The sequence below is a fragment of the Pristiophorus japonicus genome, chromosome 10 (assembly GCF_044704955.1).
Source record: "Pristiophorus japonicus isolate sPriJap1 chromosome 10, sPriJap1.hap1, whole genome shotgun sequence".
Lineage (NCBI taxonomy): Eukaryota > Metazoa > Chordata > Chondrichthyes > Pristiophoridae > Pristiophorus > Pristiophorus japonicus.
Genome location: NC_091986.1, coordinates 37,269,272 through 37,287,277, shown reverse-complemented (window position 1 = coordinate 37,287,277; position 18,006 = coordinate 37,269,272).

Below are 18,006 nucleotides of genomic sequence, written 5' to 3'. Positions count from 1 at the left end.
TCCAAATCTTTTCCTTTTATTTCAGATGAGGCAGATCTTTTAGAGTCAATAGAAGCTCCTGGTGGGAAACATGACGTGGGAATCCTCTGCCTTTCGGAGATGTTAAACTGAGATCCTGTCTGCCCTCTCAGCCAGACGTAAAAGATCCCATGGCACTATTTACAAGAACAGCAGGAGAGTTATCCCCAGTGTCCTGGGCCAATATTTATCCCTCAATCAACATCACTAAAACAGATTATCTGGTCATTATCGCTGTGCTGTTTGTAGGAGCTTGCTGTGCGCAAATTCGCTCCCATGTTTCCCACATTACAACAGTGACTACACTTCAAAAGTATTTCATTGGCTGTAAAACATTTTGGCACGTCCTGAGTTTGTGAAAAACATTGTATAAGTGCAAGTCTTTCAACTCTTTTTTTATATTTGTTTCAACATTCAATCTAAAAACACACCTGTGAAGCACCTTGAGACGTTTTACTGTGAAAAGGGCACTATATAAATACAAATTGGTGTTGTTGTTGTAAACTATATTTTCAAAAATGTTCAAACAAACTTTTGCGAAAATTGAGTTTTATTAGCATTGTTAGTTATTTCAGTTCATCATCATAAGCGGTCCCTCGAACGAGGATGACTTGCTTCCACATGAGTTCACAGATGTTTCAATGAAGGACCCGATGTTCCAGTCCTGAACTCTAATTGAAGGGGTAGAAGATGACTGTGCATGGACTTTTTTAACATGTGGTGACCGTTGCACATCAGCCACCACAAGGGCTTGACAGAGCTAGGACTTTATCCAGTGGCAAGGGTTAACCAGGATGACTAGAGACCTGCTTTGCTGCAAGGACCTAGTGCGTGCACATATCGCAGTGTGGGCTGGCCTGTGCTGCCCCTGGGCCCTTGGCTCTTCTGGGCCGCGTACCCTCATTTGCCTCCGCGACAAACATTCACCGCAACTCTGCCACAATTTCGCACCGCTTCTCCGTCACAATCTCTCGCCGCTCCTCCGCCATAAACATTTGCGGCTTCTCCGCCACGATCTCTCATCGCTCCTCCACCACAATCTCTCGCCGCTCCTCTGCCAGAAACACTCGCCGCATCTCCGCCACAATCTCTCGCCACTCCTCCGCCACAAAAACATTTGCCGCACCTCCGCATCAAACATTCGCCAAACCTCTGCAATGATCACTCGCCGGATCTCAGCCACAACCTCTCATTGCTCCTCCACCTCAACAACTTGCCGTACCTCCGCCACGATCTCTCGCCGCTCCTCCGCTCCGAATTCCCCGCTCCTCCACTGTACCTGGGCCCCGCGATGTTCCTGCCCACGCTCCAAAGGGCGACCTGGGTTTTGATGACTTCACCCAGTCGCCCACCTCGAAATCGTCGCACGTTACCCTTTCAGTTACACTTGCGCTGACCCCGCTCACTCACAAAACATTTCTGTCCACCTTAATGTAGTTGGAGAGATTTAGGAGGAGCAATTTGGGTTGTTTGCGCCTCCTGTTTGAACCCCCATGGGATGTTAATGCCTTATTGCCGGGGCACGGCACCACCGCGGGAGTTGAGCGGCAGTGGTAACCGGTAGCGCCCCGCGCCAATGGGCCGGCAATAATAACCGCAGCTTAAGGGAGTGCATACCAGGCAGTAGGCCGCTCGCGGGGCAAAATTTAATGGGGAGGTGGCGCTTTAAAAAAAATCGTCCGACTTACCTGTCGCGGCCCATTGCCGCGATCTTGCAGCCCAGCACTCCGGCCTGTTGCCCCGGCGCCCTGCTCGCCGGTGGTCCAGGTCGGGACCTTCAGAGTCAATAGCTTAGCCCTCCCCTTTAATGAAGAGGAGGGCCCTTTACGCTGCAGCTCTATACGTCCCAGTGCGTAGCGCTGCACCCCTCTCCGATTCCTTCGGCCCCGCTTGCACCCCAAGGAGCAAGTGGAGCATGTTATTTTGCGCTCCACTTGCTCTCGGGGGAGGTAACCCGAATTTAGGTTGCGGAGTGGGACCTCCTCGGCTGCCGCAGGAAATCCCAACTTGTGGCTGTTACCGCCCCGAAAAGGGGCGCTACGCAATTTCCCCCATTTATTTTAAAATGGTGTCCAACTCAAAATGGAGGCCCTGAAATAAGTTGGTACGGTGGAGTAGCTTTGAAACTGTAATGAGCGATTAATGAACCAAAGGAGATACTTATGGTCAAGGTTCACAGGAAGTAAACTGACACAGGATACCTGTTGGTAGGGATTCAGTACTAAATGGATGAAACATTCCCACATATTGGAATGGTCTGACCACATCACACAATCCACTCCCCTGAAAACAAAGCAATGTCCTGCAACCTCGTACAGAAAGCTCACGGTGGTTCTCCAAGCCTGGGAATGTTTGGCACCTCCCCAAACCACAGAGGTTACCATAACAACAGACTCTGATCTCCAAATATGCAAGAGTTAGAAAAAGATGTTTTATTCATCTCTCTCTCTCTCTTTCTGCTGAACAGCCACCTCGCTGCACAAGCTACGGTCGAGGGTTCAGTGTTCGGCCAAGTGTAACCATCATGAATCCCAGAGGTAGAGAGAAGAGTAGAGTGGGGGAGCCTCTGACAGCTATTTGCTTTATACTATAGTCACCTCTTGCTCTTATGAATCGTCTGGTTACTTTTTGATTACAAGCAGGTCACTGTGAGGTTTGGAGTGTACAGTGTCATTGGCAGTCACAAATTAGGTAGAGTACTCAAACAGGAATCAAAGTTATTATCTGTAAATGAATGCAATGATTCATTTTGTAGCTTCACATCCACCACTGCTTCTGCAGTCATAATCCAAGCTGATTCCACTCTGAGCCTACATTGCCCATGGAATACTTACCCAACCACAGGACATGGTGTATTTTATTGAGGTGCAAGAAATCGGAATCTTTTCTCGTAACTTCTCAACAACAACTTGCATTTATATAGCGCCTTTAGTAAATAGTCCCAAGTCGGTTTCACAAGACCATTATCAAACATATTTGACACCGAGCCGCATAAGGAGATATTAGGACAGGTGACCAAAAGCTTGGTCAAAGAGGTAGGTTTTAAAGAGTGTCTTAAAGTAGGAGAGAGAGTTAGAGAAGCAGAGAGGTTTAGGGAGGGAATTCCAGAGCTTAGGGCCCAGACAGCAGAAGGCATGGCCACCAATGGTTGAGCGATTATAATTAAGGATGCTCAAGAGGGCAGAATTAGAGGAGCACAGAGATCTCAAAAAATTGTAAGGCTGGAGGAGGTTACAGAGAAGGGAGAGGTGAAACCATGCAGAGATTTAAAAACAAGAATGTTAATCTTAAATTTGAGGCGTGGCCGGACCTGCAGCCAATGTCGATCAGCGAACACAGAAGTAATGGGTGAATATCAACAAACAATTATACTCAGACATACGTTACAATGTAACGTCCAACTTTGGAAATCAGAATGTGCAGTTCCAAACTAATGGAATTACCTTCACGATTCTAGAAACCACCAATATTGGCGTTTGTAATCATCGTCATCATCGTAGGCAGTCCCTCGAAATCGAGGAAGACTTGCTTCCACTCTAGAAGTGAGTTCTCAAGTGGCTGAACAGTCCAATGCAGGAATTACAGTCTCTGTCACAGGTGGGACAGACAGTGGTTGAAGGAAAGGGTGGGTATGGAGCCTGGTTTGCCGCACGCTCCTTCCGCTGCCTGCGCTTGCTTTCTGCATGCTCTCGGCGATGAGACTCAAGATGCTCAGTGCCCTCCCGGATACTCTTCCTCCACTTTGGGCAGTCTTGGGCCAGGGATTCCCAGGTGCCGGTGGAGATGCTGCACTTTATCAAGGAGGCTTTGAGGGTGTCCTTGAAACGTTTCCTCTGCCCACGTGGGACTCGCTTACCATGTCGGAGTTCCCGGTAGAGTGCTTGCTTAGGGAATCTCGTTTCGGACATGTAGACGATGTAGCCCGCCCAACAGAGCTGGTCGAGAGTGGTCAGTGCTTCGATGCTGGGGATGTTGAACTCAGCGAGAACACTGACATTGGTGCGATTATTCTCCCAATGGATTTGCAGGACCTTGCGGAGGCAGCGCTGGTGGTACTTCTCCAGCGCTTTGAGATGTCTTCTGTATATAGTCCATGTCTCTGAGCCATATAGGAGCATGGGCATTACTACTGCCCTGTAGACCACGAGCTTGGTGCCAGATTTGAGGTCCTGGTCTTCAAACACTCTCTTCCTCAGGTGACCGAAGGCTGCGCTGGCACACTGGAGGTGGTGTTTGATGTCGTCTTCAATGTCTTCCCTTGCTGATAGTAGGCTCCCGGGATATGGAAAGTGGTCCACGTTGTCCAAAGCCGGGCCATGGATTTTGATGACCGGGTTGTTAGTAATATCCCATTCATCTGCAAGGTCTGCAACCACTTAAATATTTAACAGAGAAAGTCAGTCTTGAAGAATAGCTCCTTTGAACCTCAGAGCAATATGGAGAGCTGCGACTAGGCATTTGAGGAACAGTTCTAGTGTTAAACTCTCTACCACATGGAGTGATTGAGGCGAATAACATAGATGCTTTTACAAGGTAAGTTAGATAAGTACATGAGGGAGAAAGGAATAGAAGGTTATGATGAAGGTTATAATACCTAGATCTGTGCGAGAACTGTAGAAGAGGCTCGTCTGATACAGGCAGATCTTTATGTGTTGGGAGTCTGGGCTCAAGACTGGAAAATTATGTATAACTTAGATAAGTTTAGTGTTATGCATGTGGGCAGGTTAAAACCTCAACATTCGTATATCCTCTAGGGAAAGGCATTAAAGATGGTGGAGATAAAAAGAGATTTAGGCATTCTAGTGCATACATCCTTAATGGTACATGAGCAATGCCGTGCAGCGATAGCTAGAGCAAATACGGTGTTGGGGCGTATCCATAGGACAATTGTATATAAGACGAGGCGTACTGTCTTGTCCTTGTACAAGATCTTAGTCAGGCCTCACTTGGAATACTGTGTCCAGTTTTGGTCTCCTCACATGATGGGTGACATTGAGGGTCTGGAAAAGGTGCAGAAGTGGGCCACCACACTAATTCCAAGTCTAAAGCATCTTAGTTATCAAGATAGGTTAAAAGAGTTGGAACTCTTTACCTTAGAGCAGCGTATACTTAGGGGGATATGATTGAGGTTTATAAGATAATTAAGGGAATAGACAATGTTTCAGATGACCGTCTATTTCAATTAAATAGGTTAGGCAGGACCAAGGGACTCAAATTTAAGTTGGATAAGGGTTAGATGTCAGGAAGTGGTTCTTTTCCCAGAGAATAGTAGACCTCTAGAACAAGCTGCCCTCTCATGTGGTGGATGCAGACTCACTGAATTCCTTCAAGCAAAAGCTGGATTTGTTTATGGCTGCGGCGGAGATCACCTCTTACAGAAGGTAGGTACTGCAGGGAATTTAATGGCCAGAGTAATCTCCTGGACTAGTTTCGATTGCCTAGATGGGTCAGAGAGGAATTTCCCAAATTTTCTTTCCCAAATTGGCCTGAATTTTTAATCTGTTTTTTTGCCTCTCCCATTGTTTCAGGTGGGGTAGAGTGTATATGTTGTGATACATAAGGTATCGCAATTGTGTGGGCAGGCTGGATGGACCAGATGGTCTTTACCTGTCCCTCATTTTTCGTATGTTTCATATGTTCGTATGTTCATATGCTCGGGTGAGATGAAGAGGGGTGGGAGGAGATTCGTGTGGATCATAGATGCTGGCACAGACCAGTTGGGCCAAATGGCCGGTTTCTCCGCTGTACATTCTCAGTAGTTAGTGATATCTACCATTACTTACAACCAATAGCATTGTACTAAATTCCCAAGTATTTATCTATTTTTCAATTCCCCAATTATAAAAAGAAATGAGACTGAAAATCAAAGACACGCTCCTGGAATTCCACTGGACAATCCATTTCTCACACACTTGGCTGGGTACTGAAGCAATACTTTTACACCCAGCTGTACCCGGAACCTAATTTTAGAAAAAGTTACTGCATCAAAATGGCATTTGGAACTAAACCTAAAAATAAATACCCAATGATCCCATGTTACCCCTGCTTACTTAAGATTCAAATACATTAACTTTATCAGATCAGCAAAGTATGCAATCTGTAGAGTACTGAATGATTTACAATCTACCATGACCCGAGAAAGTGTATCCATTATCTGCAGCTCAATCAGCTGAAACTGATTTGGAAATTCTGAGATATTTTGAGGCAATGTGTAATGTATTTGCTTCATGGCTTCTTTGCTTAAGAATTTATGGCAACACATTGCTATTAAGAACTAGTCGGTTTATTAACAAAGCTTTAACAATCAAAGTACACATTACCAGTTCAACCAAGAAGCTCACAACTGCATACCTCATCATAGAGGACCTAGATCCAACTGACTGGGGTTTCATTGAGTCCTGTGGACATCACATGACTGGCTAAGCCACTCACAATGCAACAGCTCTCCAGCCCATAGGATCCAGGGCAAAGTGGCAAGTTGGATCCAAAATTGGCTCAAAGGCAGGAAGCAAAGGGTAATGGTTGATGGGTGTGACTGGAAGGATGTTCCACGGGGCTCAGTACTAGGTCCATTGCTTTTTGTGATATACATCAATGATCTAGACTTGAATAGAGGGGGTATGATTAAGAAGTTTGCAGATGATACTAAAATCAGTTGTGTGGTTGATAATGAAGAAGAAAGCTACGTACTGCAGGAAGATATCAATCAACTGGTCAGGTAGGCAGAACAGTGACAAATAGAATTTAATCCAGAGAAGTGTGAGGTAAGGCATTTGGAGAAGGCTAACAAGGAAAGGGAATACACATTAAATGGTAGGACATTGAGAAGTGTCGAGGAACAAAGGGACTTTGAAGTGCATGTCCACAGATCCCTGAATGTATCAGGCCAGGTAGATAAGGTGGTTAAGAAGGCATACGGAATGCTTATCTTTATTAGCCGAGGCAAAGAATACAAGAGCAGGGGGTTATGCTTGAACTGCATAAAACACTGGTTCGGCCACAGCTTGAGTACTGTGTGCAGTTCTGGTCACTACATTACAGGAAGAACGTGATTGCACTGGACAGGGTACAGAGGAGATTTATGAGGATGTTGCTGGGAATGGAGAATCTTAGCTATGAGGACAAATTGGATAGACTGGATTTGTTTTCCTTGGAACAGAGGAGGCTGAGGGGAGACCTCATTGAGGTGTATAAAATTATGAGGGGCCTGATATAAAGTGCCTATTTCCCTTAGCAGAGGGGTCAACAACCAGGGGGCATAAATGTAAAATAATTGATAGAAACTTAAAGGGGATTTGAGGGGACATTTCTTTACACAGAGGGTTATGGGGGTCTGGAGCTCGCAGCCTGAAAGGGTGGTAGAGGCAGAGACCCTCACAACATTTAAAAAGTACATGGATGTGCACTTGAAGTGCCATAACCTGCAGGGTTACGGACCTAGAGCTGGAAAGTGGAATTCGGCTGGATAGCCTCTTGTTGGCCGGCACGGACACGATGGGCCAAAATGGCCTCCTTCTGTGCTGTAAACTTCTATGATTCTATGATTCTAAATCTGTAAGCATACTCACAGATGCACACATTACACAATATCTCGTGGACGGGAAGGAGGTTAGAAACCAAAATGTTCAACTGGAAATAGGTAGAATTCCACAAAATGTGCCACTCTTCACTTGCATAATTTGATTTTAATATTCATATTCAGAATTGGCTTCAGAGGATGAAAATGACAGACCTGCAAAGTCAAATCCAAATTTGAGGAAAATCTCATTTGACCTGAATGATTTTTTGGCTTAAAGGGATAAAATTATGAAAACGGGCTGCATCAACCAGGGGTGATCTAATTGAGCTGGTCAGGATGATTATAGGAGTTAAAAGGGGAGATATCAATAAACTATTTCCTCTGGTGGGGGGAGTCCAGAACAATGCATAACCTTAAAATTAGAGCTAGGCCATTCAGGGGTGATGGCAGGAAGCACTTCTTCATACAGAGGGTGGTGGAAATCTGGAATTCTCTCCCCACAAAAAGTTATTTAAAAAAGGGTTTTCAGATCACTGGCTTCTCGCCCATTCTCAAAGCACCTAGTTTCCACTTTTGAAAATGTGTGTTACTGCTAGCGATATAAAATGGGGGCCAATTGAAAATGGGGGCCAATTGAAAATGGGGGCCAATTGAAAACTTTAAAACTAAGACTGATAGATTTCTGTTCAGTAAGAGTATGAGGCAGGGGAGTTATCCCCATTGTCCTGGCCAATATTCATCCGTCAATCAACATCACTAAAACAGATTATCTGGTCATTATCCAACACTAACAACTTGTGTTTCTATTGCGTCTTAAATGTAATAAAACATCCCAAGACACTTCACAGGAGTATTATGAGACAAAAAAATTGACACTGAGCCACATAAGGAGAAATTAGGGCAGGTGACCAAAAGCTTAGTCAAAGAGGTAGGTTCTAAGGAGCGTCATAAAGGAGGAAACAGATGTAAAGAGGAGGAGAGTTTTAGGCATGAAATCCCAGCACTTAGGGCCTAGGAAACAGAAGGCATGGCCACCAATATTTGAGCAATTATAAGCAGTGATGATCTGAAAGGGTTACACGTTTTGTGATCAAGGCACAGCAAGAGGCCACAGACTAAAATGGTTTAAAAGAAAACCTGTGGGACTGTTGGGCGGGAGAAAGAGTGCCAGCCTGAGGCAGGTGGTGACTCATAACTGATTAATGCAATTTCTGCGGTCAGGAGCGAGACCTGATTAACATCGAGACAAAGGGTTTGATACAATCAAGCAGAGAAGTCCACGGATTAATTGGCCAGAGGGGAACAAACTGTTCCCTATGGAGACTACAAGTCTGCGAAAATCCAGGACCACAAAGGATCCCACAAGGCGTGCATTTTTCGATAAGGGGCTAGAACCTGCACTTTTGAGGTTATTGCCCAAAAATGGGTGATATTTCTGGCGTGGGCTTTAAAAAAGGGTTTTCAGATCACCGGCTTCTCGCCCATTCTCAAAGCACCGAGTTTCCACTTTTGAAAATGTGTGTTACTGCTAGCGATATAAAATGGGCGTTAGCGTCAAATTTTTTAGACCTTCTGCTGTAAAGTGTGGCCGTCCTTAGCAATGGCATGGCAATGCTCGATTCCCGCGATTCTAGAGGTCAAAGGGTCATCATGACATGCGCAGAAGAGAAGACAGCGAGAGAGGGAGCTCAGGGGGACTGAAGGCATGGCTGGGTGTGGTGTGGCTGCTTTGGGAGGAAGGAGGGAGACTTTAGAGCTACACAGCAGGTAGGCAAACAAAAAGTAGATGTTACCAGCCACATATTTGACCGAATTTGGCCTATAATGGAGAGAGAGGAGGAGGCATCACAGCACGCTGTGGAGACTGACGCAGGAGAGAGCAGTGAGGTGGGAGAGGAGCATATTGGAGGGCGCAAAAGAGCCAGGAGGTTCTCGGACGAGGCAAATGCTACCATCCTGCAGGAGGTCGAGTTAAGCTGGGATGATTTGACACAGGGAGGGCGTGAGAAGCCCACCCCAAAGGCATACCAGAAGATATGGACCGAGATAGCAGAGATGGTCTCGTCGACGACCAACGAGGTGCATGAGGGCAACCAATGCTGCACACAATGAAACAACCTTGTGGGATCTGTAAGAGTAAATATTACATTGATTTACATGTACTTATGTATTTATATAATTTGATTTGTAACAGTCATGAGTGACTATCAGCAGATGTGAGGTCTTTCACTTTTACTGGGAATGTTGTAGTCAAAGCCTGCAGTCACAGTGTATATCTTTAGGTAAACAATGATAGTTATCATAATAATCATGATTATATCTGTCGGTTATGTGTGTTGTATCAGTGTCTGTGACAGTACCTAGCAATGATATCACGCAATGCTCTCATGCCATGTCGTCCTGTCACCTTTTACAGATGAAGCTAGCGACGATGAGGTCTGTGCAGAAGCAAACGGGTCGGGGGGCCAACAGTCCCCAGCGACATCAGTGACATGGAGGAGCATGTGTTCGCACTCGTGGGGAACCACACCCGGGCAGCCATGGATGCATCTGCAGACCCTGAATTGATGCCACGTGAGTAAAGCTTGCACCATTGTATGATCTAAAGTCAATACATACCATACCCACTCATATCCGAACAATCATATATGATAGATGATTTTTTAAATTGTCATATGAATAATGATGACCTCATGAAAATCATTGGAATGCAAATGTGTTGATGGTCATGAAATGTGATGTCCGCAATGATTTTGAGAGCGGTGGTGCTTTTGTTGTGCATATGCTGTGTGTAACGCTGGACTGACCTTGTCACCCTAGCACCCACTTTTCCTCTAAACCGCATTTGTGTTTTTCAGCTCAGCCAGCAGCGCGTCCCAAGACAAGACCACAGAGGCCAGAAGGTGGGGGCGCAGTGCAGGAATCGGCGGATAATCCTACTACATCTGGTGCTGAGGAGGTCCGATTCTCGACCATCAATCTGCTGGGTCTGCTCTCCATGGATGAGAGCGCGGACTTCGAGGAACTTCCATCGCCACGCTCCAGAAGCCATTCCACCCCAAGGCCATCTCGTGGTCCTCTGGTCATTCCTGCCTCCATTCTGGAGGTACCAGGCCCAAGCACCTCACCACAGGGTACCCCATTTGTCCCCAGGACGGCGGCAACCCCGCGGAGGCCTCGTGGACACGGCAGGTCTGTGCCATGTGAGCCACATGACAGCGGAGATATGGTACAGCTGTCCAGGAGAACTGTAGACATTGATGAACAGCTCATCAAAGCATTGGGGAGCATATCCTGACAGCTGGCCACCATCTCCGACACCATGACCGAGTACATTCTGCGGATGGCGGAGCCCCTGGATGCGATAGCCAGGAACACTGCTGCCACAGGCCTCTCAGTGGTTCCCGAGCACGGCACACCACCCCTAGGTTCTGCACCAACATTGTCAATGACAGATGAGAGCAAGGACCAAGATCCTGCTTCTGCATCACAGAATGTTGCTCCTTCAGCACCCCCCTGCTCCCGTACCCTGCAACCGCTGCATCTGCCTTCATTCCCCCCAATGAGGCACTGCCTGAGGAGCTCTTCAGCCAGGCGCCTTGGAGCGAGGAGGGGAAGGGGTAGAGGTGGGGAGAAGAAGGGGAGGGGGGAAGGAAAGTGAGATGCAGTGCATAGGTGATGGCTGTGTTATATCTCCATCTGTGTGTATGCAATTTATTGCAATGTATGGGGGCTGAGGCCCACGCTCTTGCTTTGCCTTTGTATTCTGTGTTGCTGGACATGTGGAACATGTGATTGATGTCAATGGTGGAAAAAGTGGGGTGTGGGCGGGGGTTGGGCGTTATTGCCTGTGATGCTTATGATTTCAGACCAATGTTGGTATAACATTTTCATTATTGAACATAACCTTGTTGCGCATTGTCTCAGATAGCTGCACTGTTACACACTGGTGATTCCTTAACGTGAAAGTGTTAAATACAACTTAACATGAATCAACGTAAACTTTAACAAGGTGATGGGCACCATTGATGTCTGAGCTGCACACACACCGCAGTGCATCAGCGATGTCACTCACATCAATGCTTTTTCAGGCAAATCTTTTTGATATCAGCTCCTCATGTAAGAGTGGGATTTAAAAATTGCCAGCTACACCACTAGCGTTGATTCATAACAGTTCCACTTTTTGTGGCCGTTTTTTTGGGCAAGCGATATTGTGGGCGATATATGTGCGAGGTGGTGAAATTGACGCTTGCCGACCTGCTGGGCGTTAGTTTTGGTAAATATGCACTTCAGGACAAAAAAAACGTGGGCAGGCGTTAATATTGAATCTCGGCGTTAATTCTGGGTGGAAATTAACGCTGGGTGATATTATGGGCGTTGATTTCACCCATTCTGATGATTCCGCCCAAAATAAGTGGGCGGGCAGTAATATTTTTTTTCTGGCGTTAAGCACATGGGGAAAGTAATGCTCGGTGATAAGTTTCCTAAAATGGGTGTCAGTTTCCATTTTGTGGCTAAGTGGGCGATATATGGGCGTTATACGTCATTTCAGAGGTAAAATGGGTGTTAAGTGGCCGTTAAGCATGCAAAAAGTGCAAGTTCTAGCCCAAGGAGTTATCTTTGGCCCTGCTGATTCTGTGCACAGAACAAGGTGTGAATTGTGGCCATCCAAACAGATCCAGACCCATCATCACAGCCATCGAGACTCATCCAGACGCAGCCCAGCAGGAGACAAATAATCGAGTGGATATATATGAAGGGGCTCACAGAAGTAAAAGAACTCAGAACAATCCCGCAGAACAACAGGTCAAAGGAACAACGACCCCGAAGGTGAACAACGAAAAGAGAGAGATGACAAAAAGGAAACACAAGCAGGAGGAGAGAAGCAAACAGCTGGGACCCAACATCTTCCCTAGCTCCACGAGCCAACAGTCGACAACAGCAACAACTGGCTGAATGGGTGATTGTATGTCTTCAATCAATCTCTAAGAAGTCTTGTTTTGTAATTTTTTGATTATTTTATGCAATAAAACTAACAGTTGAGTTAAGCCTAAACTTTGCATTACGTGGAGTCCTTCCTGTAATTCCCGAGGTCTATGAATCAGAGTGGAAAATGAACACCCGAGGTAAAATGTTGACCGTGGCAGGACCTCGGAGTTTGGAATAGGATCATGGACACAAATCAAGGGCAAGAAACGCTGGGGAGGTTTGGTTAAATCTCCGGTCAGCTAAAATAATTGCAGGTAGTCTGCGAAGGGGTCTCAGGGAGACCGAAGTAATCTCAAGGGTGGCTAGGGAAACCAGAGGAGGGAGACAGTCTTGGGTAGGCTGCAGTAATCTTGGGTTAACTAGGGTAGCCACAGAGAAAAGGCATTGTGGGTAGTCTGTGAAGGGGTCTCAGACGGCAAGAAGTAATCTCACGGATGGCCAGGGCAACCGGAGAAGAGAAACAGTTTCGGGTAGGCTGGAGTAAGCTCAAGTTGACTGGTGCAGTCACAGAGAAGGGTGAGGTAATCTTAAGGGTGTCGAGGGCAACCGGAGGAGATAAACAGTCTCGGATAGGCTCGAGTAATTTCGGGTCGACTAGCGTAGCCACAGAGAGAAGCCTGAGTAACAGTAACCACAGGTCACTGCGAGGTGGAATCAGGGGAGACCAAGGTAGTCAGGGATCATTTCTCAGCCAGAGGCACTGGTAATGAATCCACCGCAGCAAAATGCGGTAGAGCCAGCGGCTAAGAGTAGTCGTAGGAAGTCCATGGAGGCTAATGTTATTATGCTCTGATAATGACTCCACGAGGTAATGTGTTGCACTTAAACTGTAGTGACCTTATTCCTTTATTTGTAACTCGAGAGTGAGGATCACACCTGGTGGCCTGCCTTTTATACTAGGCCTGGCACAGCTGTACAGGTAACTTACAGTGCGCTCTGGTGGTACATCATGTGTAATAGTACCAGCAGTAAACATGTAGGATACATGACATCACTCTCCCCTAAGTCCTTAGTGCAAATTGCCTTCATGCATTGACTGTGCTCTGGGCTTAGCGCTATCTGGTTGACCCTTGGAGGGTCGTTTCCATCTTGGGTGAGTGGATGGTGTTTCCTTGGCAGTCGAGGTGCTGGTGGTTTCTTTTTGTGCATCCATGACCACTCCATTCTCTCCCCCCGCCCTTCCCGCCCACCGACACATTTGTGCCGGTGGCTCATTACATTCATATACATTCAGGTCCAAAAAGAAAAATTTGCACTTACAGCATTACGATCGTGCTACCGTTGTGAGGCAAGTACATTTGACTGGTGAGGTACATACGTGATATACACTTGGAGTCAGTGCTGGGGTCAGCACCGGTGCGTGAGGACAAGCTAGTGCCAGAACTGCTGGATGGTGTCCCTGCAGTCTGGTGGTGGCGCGGTGCCCAGTGCTGGCAGTGGGAACCCGGTTGGCTCAAGTTGCCTGCTCGCGAGGCTTTTGGTATTGCTCCTAGCGTCAGGCAGGTTCACGGATGCCTGCGACCTCCCTGTCCTCTCCTTTCACCCTGGGTCGCTGCTGCTCCCTGAGGAGCAGTCATCTAGCAGTGCACAGGGAACTGCTGACTCGCTTGCCTGGGCGTTATTTGGTTTGGGACCCTGGTTGGTCACGGTCCCATTTGGGAGAACCGTTGCGGGTGAACCTTCCCGGGTATGGCCTTGGCGGCAATAGGGTCTGGGGGCTGCACCTTAGTGCAGTTTGCTCTTTCAGGCTCGTGGTGGTTGGTGCCATCGGGTGCCTGAGAGGTGGAGCCGATCAGGAGCAGGATATCGCTAGCGGTGCCGTTGCCCTCTTGAGATCGCTTGCCCTGCAGCTTGTATGTATTAGCTGCTTGTGGCCACACACTGTGATGCATCACTCTGGTCCCAGGGATGTAGGCTACAGCTTTGGGTAGCTCGCTGGACCTGTGTGCTCCCTGCATTGACTAAATGCAGCTGAAATCCTACATTGCACAATGTTTCATTATTCATTGTAAATAACCTGTAGCTCCGATCGCAATTGCGCGACTTTTCTTTGCTTATTGCATGTACACAACTCTGATCATCAATTATATATTTTGCATCGAACTCACACTTGCTATTACATTGATTGAGAATGTGCAACTGTCCCTTTAAGTGTGGTGGGTTGCAGGCCTCCTTTAAGAGAACCTTGCTATCTTTACCCCAATCCTCTTCTCCGTTTGGTGCCACATGTTGCTCCATCAGCGCTGCTCCTCGTGGTCTGGCCGCCGCCATCTTTTTCTTCAGCACCTCACCTCGTGGTTTGGGCGCCATCTTTCTTCCATGCACGATGTTGACTGTGGTGGTCCTCTTCTCCCCGGGTTCTGCCACCAAGGCTGGGAAGTCACCTTTGGATCCGATTTTCTTCCTCCGGAGTCCTGCCACTGGAGCTTGGAAGGTGTATTCGGGTCGTCACAGCTTGATCATCTCCACGCAGTCGTGCTGAGTGGTCTGTGCCTCGGGTGCTCTGCTGGCCTGCTCTATCGTGCCGGATCCAACCTCAGGTGAGGGCTTGCTTTACCTCTGAGCGTGGGGGACGTCGATCGCTGGAGGGATAAAATCTTCCCAACTCCAATGGATCTTCTCCATCCACCTTCGTCCGAGTAGCGTTGCTCCATCACCTGCAACAATCCACAGGGGTAACTTGTGCACCGTGCCGTCATGGAGTACCTTTACATCTGCACTAACAACGACTGGGATAAGTTAATTGGTGTAGGTGCGCAGCTTTGCCTGAACCGGGACCAACTTGGGTCGTTCAGCTTGATTGACCCATAGCGTCTCAAATGCTTCTTGATTCATTACTGACTGGCTCACCCCCGTGTCCACTTCCATGAAGACTGGAATGCCATTTATCCGTGACTTCCATCCTCAACAGAGAACATTCGGTGGTGTAGGTAAACATGCCATATACCTCATTGTGGGGCTGAGCTGCCTCTCTGACTATCATTTCACAATCCACCTGGATTCATGGCCATCTGCTGACTCCATCAACACAGTGAGTCATATTTATTTTACACATTCGCTGGAGGTGGCCCTTTGTGCTGCAGCCGTTACACACATAGTCTTTAAAATGGCACTGGTGAGCCCTGTGATTCCCTCCGCAACACCAGCATGGAGCTACTCGGTGTAAGGGGGGGGTGATGTGTGTGGTGTGTGGTCTCTTTGAGCTGCTCAGGTTCCCTTCTGACCAACTTGAGTGGTTTCAAATCGCTCCCCCTCCCTTGGGTTCTGCACTCTGGATTTACTTGGGGGTGGGGGGTGACAAAAGTGCAGAGGACGCTGGTTTGATGCAACAAACTTTGGTTTTATTATAGTCAGGGTAATACAGGCTTATTACTCGAGTAAGAAAATACATGGCCAAACTTACAATCATTCTAATAAAGAACAATAGAAGAAAAGGTACAAGGTCAAACTTATAATCACTCTAATAAAGTACCATACACTACACATTCAAGGGGGCTTGCAGTAAAATTATACCTCCCACCTCCCAATACCTAATTCTAGCTAGGTTAGACTCTAGGGCAGGCAGGGACTTATGCTTACCAATCCTTTTAGAAACATAGAAACATAGAAAATAGGTGCAGGAGTAGGCCATTCGGCCCTTCTAGCCTGCACCGCCATTCAATGAGTTCATGGCTGAACATTCAACTTCAGTACCCCATTCCTGCTTTCTCGCCATACCCCTTGATCCCCCTAGTAGTAAGGACCTCATCTAACTCCTTTTTGAATATATTTAGTGAATTGGCCTCAACAACTTTCTGTGGTAGAGAATTCCACAAGTTCACCACTCTCTGGGTGAAGAAGTTCCTCCGCATCTCGGTCCTAAATGGCTTACCCCTTATCCTTAGACTGTGACCTCTGGTTCTGGACTTCCCCAACATTGGGAACATTCTTCCTGCATCTAACCTGTCTAACCCCGTCAGAATTTTAAATGTTTCTATGAGGTCCCCTCTCATTCTTCTGAACTCCAGTGAATACAAGCCCAGTTGATCCAGTCTTTCTTGATAGGTCAGTCCCGCCATCCCGGGAATCAGTCTGGTGAACCTTCGCTGCACTCCCTCAATAGCAAGAATGTCCTTCCTCAGGTTAGGAGACCAAAACTGTACACAATACTCCAGGTGTGGCCTCACCAATGCCCTGTACAACTGTAGCAACACCTCCCTGCCCCTGTACTCAAATCCCCTTGCTATGAAGGCCAACATGCCATTTGCTTTCTTAACCGCCTGCTGCACCTGCATGCCAACCTTCAATGACTGATGTACCATGACACCCAGATCTCTTTGCACCTCCCCTTTTCCTAATCTGTCACCATTCAGATAATAGTCTGTCTCTCTGTTTTTACCACCAAAGTGGATAACCTCACATTTATCCACATTATACTTCATCTGCCATGTATTTGCCCACTCACCTAACCTATCCAAGTCGCTCTGCAGCCTCACAGCATCCTCCTCGCAGCTCACACTGCCACCCAACTTAGTGTCATCCGCAAATTTGGAGATACTACATTTAATCCCCTCATCTAAATCATTAATGTACAGTGTAAACAGCTGGGGCCCCAGCACAGAACCTTGCGGTACCCCACTAGTTTTGATAGTTAATGATAGATGGTGATGTTCTTCCTTCCTTCGGGACTTCAAGACTTCGAGGCTGGAGAAGTTAGTTTTACAACTGTCCCATTGGCTTTTCTCCTTGTCTTGATGAGGTAGTAGCAACCACCTCTCTCCTCTCTCTCTCTTCGTCGAACCTCTGTTGAAAACAATGGCCAGTTATATGATTTCAGTGTTCTAATCTTGCCGCCCAATCTGTTCACAATCCTTTGTATAATTTTGGCGGGCTTGGTTCTTCTTTGTAATATTTTGTCGGGCTCGTTAAAGTTGATATGTCTTGGGTGGGTTGATGTTCGAAAACTGTTTCCTGATGGAAATATTAGTTTGGCAATTGCAATGTCTTTCGCATACAGGCTGGATTGGACCTCTTTGTGATGTATATGCTGAAATGGTTTGTCCAGGCCCATGTTGATGCGGATCCACCTCTGGGTGATTTGTGATGGTAATGTCGCTTGTGGAGGAAGATTTCCAAATACCCATTCTTCCAGACAGGTTACCTCAGTCCTCACACCCAGACAGTTCCAATAATCAAGTGGGCTTCTTTTGTTCCCTCGGTCCGCCCACAGGCTTGAATTTGTCTTGTAAAAGTTCATAATTCTATTAAAGTTTGTAGTTTCTTCCATAAGCACTTTAGAGTTCCAAACTTTTTGGTAGATAGTCCCAAATTAAATTTCCTTTCGAATAAGCCCAAACACAGGGGGGGTTTCTGGTGAATTTTGCTCTCTGCATTGGTTAGTCCCCCTCGCCGACTCTGAGTTAAGGGACTCGGGGACCTGTTCTCTCTCCCCTGAGAAGATTCACGTTCTACAGTCCAGCCTCTAAAAGGCGCCATTCTGT